The sequence below is a fragment of the Nicotiana tabacum genome, chromosome 20, assembly GCF_000715075.1.
Source record: "Nicotiana tabacum cultivar K326 chromosome 20, ASM71507v2, whole genome shotgun sequence".
NCBI classification, from domain to species: domain Eukaryota; kingdom Viridiplantae; phylum Streptophyta; class Magnoliopsida; order Solanales; family Solanaceae; genus Nicotiana; species Nicotiana tabacum.
Genome location: NC_134099.1, coordinates 104,757,851 through 104,765,610, shown reverse-complemented (window position 1 = coordinate 104,765,610; position 7,760 = coordinate 104,757,851). Strand labels below are relative to the sequence as shown.

General features: G+C 36.5%; 1 long non-coding RNA gene across 1 annotated transcript; it reads right to left on the bottom strand.

The window, feature by feature from the left end:
* Positions 1-243: 243 nt before the first annotated feature.
* On the bottom strand, positions 244-3,904 carry LOC142174893 (uncharacterized). Its single transcript, XR_012703975.1, has 2 exons — positions 3,607-3,904; positions 244-498 (listed from the first exon to the last, which is right to left on the bottom strand). It is a non-coding gene; the product is annotated as an uncharacterized LOC142174893 (long non-coding RNA).
* Between the last annotated feature and the right edge of the window lie 3,856 nt (positions 3,905-7,760).

Genomic DNA, 7,760 nt, shown 5'->3' with positions numbered 1-7,760 from the left:
CACGACACACCCATAAACAAGACGATCTCAACAATGCATGTCCGAAATATGAATTCTCGCTTCTCATTTGTCACGACCCAAACCGATGGGCCGCGACGGGTACCCGGTACCTTACTCAATCGAGTACCAATATAACGTATCTTTTCGTATCATACTACCATATATAACTAGCTGGAGAGGCTGCCGTGAAATAGGTAGAATACAACATGTAATACCAACTTATACATAAGACATATGGGCCTCTAAGACCAAAATAACCACTCGTACACTAAGCATAGGCCGACAAGGCCATTCAATCTTTTACGTACATGATATTTGTCTACAATACTCTAAGTATACATAATTGTCATAAAGGTCGGGACAGAGTCTCGCCATACCGAACAATATACATCTAAATAATATTGACCAAACAAGCAACTCTGGAGCAAATGGAGTGCACCAAGATCTTCCACTAAGCTAATCGCCTACATAGAGGACTCTCGACCTGTCTATCGAGACCTACGAGCATGAAATGCAGCGTCCCCAGAAAAAAGAGACGTCAGTACAAATAACATACCGAGTATGTAAGGAATGAAAATGAGTAAATAATAGACATCAGAGAAATATGGAGTACAAAACTTGACATGTATGTCTGCATAGCTCTGTGAATCATTTCATTTTTATGATATTATGCATATGCATATAAATGTCAGGCCATGCATAGGAATATGCGTTCATAACATCATCAAGCCTCTGAGGTCATTCATCGTATCATTTCGATCACTGTGGGCAAATTATAAACCTATACCAACTGATCAAGTGGTGGTGCGTATATAATACCAAAACCTTTTCCCATAGCCCATATACACATATACGCGTACATAATGCCATCTAGTCATGGGTCAATGTGCATGTATAAATGCATGAAATGCATATGAAATATGTTAATAAAATCCCTCGGTACGTCATAAGGCCATTATGCCTCTGATTAATATCATAAAATAAACTTTATCAACTTACGTATTTTCTGAGACCCATGAATAGATGATAGAATAATAGGACACATGGAGAATCAAGAACATATGCACCTCTAATATTTCTATGAATAAAGTTATTTTTGGAAGTTGTGCATTTACTCGTTTAGTATGTGTCGTATATATCATGCCAAAAGAAATAAGGGATAGCCTTAACATACCTGAGCTGGTTCTCTTAACAATTACTCTAACATCGTTGATTGCGATAACACGTAACGGCGAATTGAAGTAGGGAAAAATTCGTATGATATTGTTGAGAAAGATTACACCGTACTCCCTTAAAATAGTAAAATCCCATTGTCACACCTCCTTTTTCTACCCCGAAAGAGGTATAGGGGAGTTTTTCCAATTAGATTGACAAAAATCGAAATAGGATTATTTATTCAAATTAAGAGTCGCCAATTGGGATATTTTTTGGTGTCCCAAGACACCGGTTTATAATATCGAGTCGAGGAAGTTTGACTCTGTTTTACAGTTCGCAGAAGATAGAAATCTGGGCAAGGAATTTTGTTAATCCGGGAGAAGGTGTTAGGCATTCCTGGGTTCTGTGGTTTTAGCACAGTCGCTCAACTATTATTTTTTGGCTTAATTATCTGATTAATTACATATTTTAAACCTATTGTGTATTTTTACCCGTTTACTGCTTTTAATTGTTTATGGAATTATTCTAGAACAAGTTACAGTTGTTGTACACCTGTTTGTTTGGTACACATTGCGAATCGTATCACGGTAACCGTACCCACAATTTACACCATAATTAAATTATTAACAATATTAGTTGTTATGGCCGGGTCATATAAATGTACCCCCGGATTTGGAAATTATGTACCATAACAACGTCACAGGAACAGTATCAATAGCTATGATAATTTTATTATAAACGCGCCTAAAGTGAACTACGAATGTTCAAAGTTTTTCTACACTAGTTACGAATGTTGTAAGTTTTTCCATACTAGTTTTTGCATTAATATAAAGGCCATAGATAGGTATTCATTTATGAATGATATGCCTCGATTTATTTCAAAAAAGATTCATACTCAACTACAGCAAACTAAGAATTTTTATATTTAAAACTAATTTGAAATTAGCTATCACAACTACGCTACGGGAACCGTACCCGTAGTTGTGGTGATTCAATTACGTGCTGAAAGCAAACTACGAAAGTTCATACTTACCTCCTAAATTAATTCGCGGTTTATTGACAGGCCACATATTATAACTAAGGAGTCCAAAGTTGTGCATGCTTTTAACCATTGAAATATTGGGCCATCAAGAGGCCTGTTATATATGCAAATCTTTGAGGAAGATACGGGTTGCGGATTTGGGCTCGAAATTGAGCCCAAAAGTTAAAGAAATCGGGAGCCAAAACCCATTGAGCCTGGCTCCAAACACGCTGTCTCATCTGGGCCAGAAATGGGCCCAGTTTTTCCCAGCATGAGAGCCTTTGATATTAAGGCCCACTTGAGACTTAACCTCTTCTAAATCACATGTAACACAAAATGTTATAAAATTTTTGGAGAAAAAAATCAAAGGCTGACCAAACATATTTTGCATCTAATTTATCACATGCCATTAGTAACAATATAAAACTACTTAACCCAAATTACCAATTAATTACATTGAAAAAATGTGGGTAATTACTTCACTTGCAACCAGAGGTTCAAATATCACGTGACAATTTAACATTGAATATCCTTTGGAATTGTATGGGCTTAGACCCAATTTACCAGAGACAATGCACTAATATGAAAAATGCCCATGCCTTATTATCAAATACTACAGTTGAACAAACTAAATGCAATGAATTAAAACATGGCCTTCGGAAGAAAGCTAATCTCCATATAGCAAGGCAATTTTGGAAAGGTGTGTGCGTAACAAACTGTCACAAAAGGAGTAGAATCATTTCCATACAACTTGATGTTTTCCTAAACCATTAACCAACCCCTAAACCTTATGACTCATGCTAAGTAAAGCAGAATGGACATAGAAGGGACTAAAAGTGGATCCTTAGGTCAGTAATACACACAGTTCGTACGCAACACAAGGATGAGGCAAAAATCAGTGGATACCAGGTTCTTTATTTAATGTTCTCATAACTTCAAATGTTAAACAGAGACAGAATTTAGGATAGATTTAAACTTATCTAGGTTGAACTTAAGACCAAAATGAATCCAAAATAGCAGTTCCAGAACTTAACAGAACAAGGGAGCACATGTCCACAACCAAACTTTCACTTAAAATTCAACAAAACAAAAGAAAACTTAACAAAAATATTACAGGTGCACACTTAACAAATTCATCCTATATTACTATTCAAACAGGGCTGAATGAAATCGCTATACACGCCTCAGACGTTAAACAGAATTGCAGAGAAGATGAAGTGTAAGAAAGAAGCCACAGTCACATGAATCTTATGTACCAAACACGAATCTTCATCTACTAGTAAAAGACAACACATGATATTAACTAACCAAGAAAAGAGTTACATGAGTTAACAAAACATAAGGGCTAATTACTGATGACATTGCTGTATTAGTCTCAAAACATTCATATCATCACATTTAACTTGCAGCTCAAGGTTTCAAGGTGGTACCTGGATACAACAAGCACAACAAGAAAGTATGTTTAGAAATCAACAAGGTGTGATGGACTCAGCAGCAAGGAACAACAGTAATAATCAAACCAACTCCATTATCAAATCATAGCTCAACTAAAGAACCCAAAAAATCAAAAAGAAAATGTTTTCCCAAACTTTGTAAAGAGTTAGTAAGTAGAGAATTGAGCTGGATTTTTTGAGAGGTTTTTAGAGTCTGTTCTCCGCCCCTTCAGTGAGGGGAAAGTTCTACGTATATAGGAGATGAGAAAAAACCCATGTGCTCTCCCTAAATTTCAAGGAAAAAGAATCTTTTCTAACCAATTTTTACAGTTGTCCCACCCTTTATCAAAATTCAGCATCTTTTGAAGACTAGAAATGGACAGTTGTCCAAGTCTAGAAGTTTCTCCTCTTTTTACTTCCCAATTAAACCCCTTAAACTTTCATTTATTACCAATAACCCCCCTTACTTCTAAGTAGCATTCAAACCTTCCCAGTCACAATGAAGACCAACATCAGAACAAACAAACATGGTAACAAACAATTACCCAAACACAAGGAAAAAATAAAAACCTAGCCGAATTATTGACTTAATAAAAAAAAAGATTCGATTTTCTTAAACATCTAAATTTAACTAATAAATAAGCGATTAACAGTCAAACCCAATACACTAACAATTAAACTAAAGATTAATCACAGTCTATTGTCGAAATTTAAGAAAAATGAATGAAAATAAACAAATAAACATGGAACAACACAATTGGCCTGGAAAGTACTAAGAGGAAAGAAATTAAACATAAAACGAATTCCCACGAGGCTGGCCGGATTCCGGCAGGTCAATCAAAATTGGACGACCTCGGAGTGACTCAAAACTAACGTTAATCGATTTCTCTTGTTGAGAGCAATCTATCAACGCAAACTTTAGGCCAAATCGAGTTGAAAAAACCCAAAAATCAAAAAAAGGAGGGGGGGGGGAGTTAGGTTTCTGGATTCTATATTTGAAATTAAGGGGAATTGGTTGGTATTTTTGTGAGATTAGTGGTGGAATGGTGATTAGGCTGGTGTAAGGAGTATGGGGTGTTAATTTGGTGTTATTTGGGGACGAACCGCCGTCATGGGGCGATTTCTGGCAGACGACAGGCAGCGAAGGGTGATGAAGATTTTGGGGGTGGCTAGGGTTGGGATTTGGAGAGAGATGGGGAATGGGTAGGGTTCTGAGGGTTTGGGGTGGGGTAGGTCAATTCCCAGCCATTTGATCAAGGGAGATCAACGGCTGGGATTTTAATAAGCAAAACGACGTCGTTTGGCTACTAAATGGGTGTTGGACTGGGCAAGGTTGGGCTGATTGGGGCGGATCCAAGCAAAAAATTTGGGCTCAGCAGTTTAATTTGCCCAATTTAAGTTCCAAACAAAGTCTTCCCCCTCTTTAATTATTTAATTTTAATACTAATTAACTAATATCAATTAATACTAATTACCAATCACTAATAAATTTAATTAAACCTAAATTAAATCACAAACAAGACCTAATAATGAAATTGATTCAATTAGCTAATTCAAACACTAAAATGATTAATTCATTTTAGAACAAATGAAAGAAGAACACTAAAACTAAAACTAAAAAAAATGGAATAATGTATATACTATTTTTTTATTTTGTTTTGTTGATGCGATTAATTAATAATTAAACATAAATGCAACTAACAAACTAAGAATGCAATCTATGAAACTCTAATATAATTTTTTGTATTTTCTATGATTTTAATGTATGCAAAAATGTACCTAAAATGCGTATAATTAAACAAATATTCCTAAAAACTTCTATAAAAAAATTAAAATAAACTACAAAAATCTATTTTGTGATTTTGTAGGAGTATTTTGGGTTGGGAAAAAATCACGTGCTCACAGCTGCCCCTCTTTGCTCGGAAACACGAAGAGTTTTCGGGCAAAGATAAAGTGAGCGAATATGAGCGATTTTTGCCTGCTTGGATACTCCGTGGGAAGCATTTTTTGAAATATCTAACCGAACCTTGATTTCGAGGTTTCCTACATATCCTTGGCTATAAAGGAATCAGGTTAGTGTAGTTCTTGATGTTTAGGTAGCTGGGACTACCGAGAAGCTGTAATTTCACTGCTGTTGTCGCTGCTACTGCTTTCTAAACTCCTTATTACACCGAAACAAAAATGAAAAGAAGTTAGGCTAATCTATGATCTTTGAGTTACAATATTCCTATCATTGTGTCTTTGAACTTGATGTTGAAACACGAACTATTGACTCGCACTCTCGAGGCAAGCTTCTGTTGTTAGCAACTCGAATTGAATTCTGAAATGAATTACCTTGTTTTCTAGGTAGGTGCCTGATGCTAAAACTCGAAATGGATTCCCTTGTTTTCCAGGTGGGTGCCTGATGTCAAAAATTGAAGTGTATTCCCTTGTTTTCCAGGTGGGCGCCTGATGCTTAAACTCGAAATGAATTCCCTTGTTTTACAGGTGGGCGCCTGATGCCAAAACTTGAAATGTACTCCCTTATTTTTCAGGTGGGTGCCTGATACAAAAACTTGAAATGTATTCCCCTATTGTCCAAGTGGGCGCCTAATGCCAAAACATGAAATATAATCCCTTGTTTTCCAGGTGGGTGCCTGACGCCAAAACTTGAAATGTATTCCCTTGTTTTCCAGGTGGGCGCCTGATGCTTAAACTCGAAATGAATTCCCTTGTTTTACAGGTGGGTGCCTGATACCAAAACTTGAAATGTACTCCCTTGTTTTTCAGTTGGGCGCCTCATACCAAAACTTGAAATGTATTCCCCTGTTGTCCAGGTGGGCGCATGATGCCAAAACGTGAAACATACTCCCTTGTTTTCCAGGTGGACGCCTGATGCCAAAATTTTAAATGTATTCCCTTATTTTCCAGGTGGGCGGCTGATGCCAAAACATGAAATATATTCCCTTATTATCTAGGTGGACGCCTGATGCCAAAATTTGAAATGTATTCCCTTCTTATCCAGGTGGGCGTCTAATGCCAAAACTTGAAACATATTCCCTTGTTTTCTAGGGGGGCACCTGTCATTATAACAAAACAGACAAAACAAAAGAAACATTTCTGCCCCAGTTTGGTACTGGGAACATCTGTGAGTATTAATCGAATCATGATACCCAAAAGAGCTCTAAGAATTTAAAAGTTAAATCCCATCATCCAAGAGGGGCCTAGAAATTTAAAATTAAATCTCATCTTAAGAGTGAAACTTCAAAGCTAAATTCTATTTCCTAAAGGTTAGACTTACGCTAAATCTTATTATCGATGAAGGTCTTAAAAACATAACTAAACCCCATTATCCAGGAGGGTCCTGAGAACTTTAAAATTAAATTCCATTATCCATGAGGGCCCTGAAAATTTTAAATTAAATCCCATTATCCAGGAGGATCCTGAAAATTTATAGCTGAACCTGTCTCGCACATTCTTTCCTCACGGAAGGTTCCTCCAAAATTTCCTACCCCTGTTTCAATCAAAGAAAATCTTATCAGTTTGAAAATGTAGTGATTAGTTTGTGGCATTCTTGCTGAAGGTGGCCTTTCCACTACCATGCTTCGTTCCAATTAGCCACCCTGGACTGGCAAAGAGTTGTTTGACCTTATGATTGAACCTAAACCACAGGACCCTGAATGACCCGAGTGCCCCACACTCATGCTATTGTTTTACATTTATGTCCTTCTAATTTGAACTTCTGTATTTTACCAAAGTTCACGAAACCACTTGACCACTTGAACTTCCACTAACACCTTATTTTCCATTTTGCATCATGTTATTTCTGGCATGCCTTGACTGTACTTTTTTTTTGTGCAATTTGAAAGTTGGTAATAAACTTTGAAATCCTTTCTTTCTTGCTAAACAGTACTGAAATTGGAAAAGACATAGAGAAGTAGACCCAAAAGAAAATGAAATGAAGTAACTTTGAGAGTTAGTAATAAAGAAGGAAATTTGAAACAGGATGACTGTTTGAGGAAGAAAGGGAAAGAGACTTATGTGAGCGAAGCAGCTGGAACCAATGATCACGACATGCATTTCGAATTAATTGCCCAGATCATTCACCTAATCATATTTCATTTCGTGTCCCGTCTTTATACTTCGAAATTGGAATTTTTTTCGATAATCCA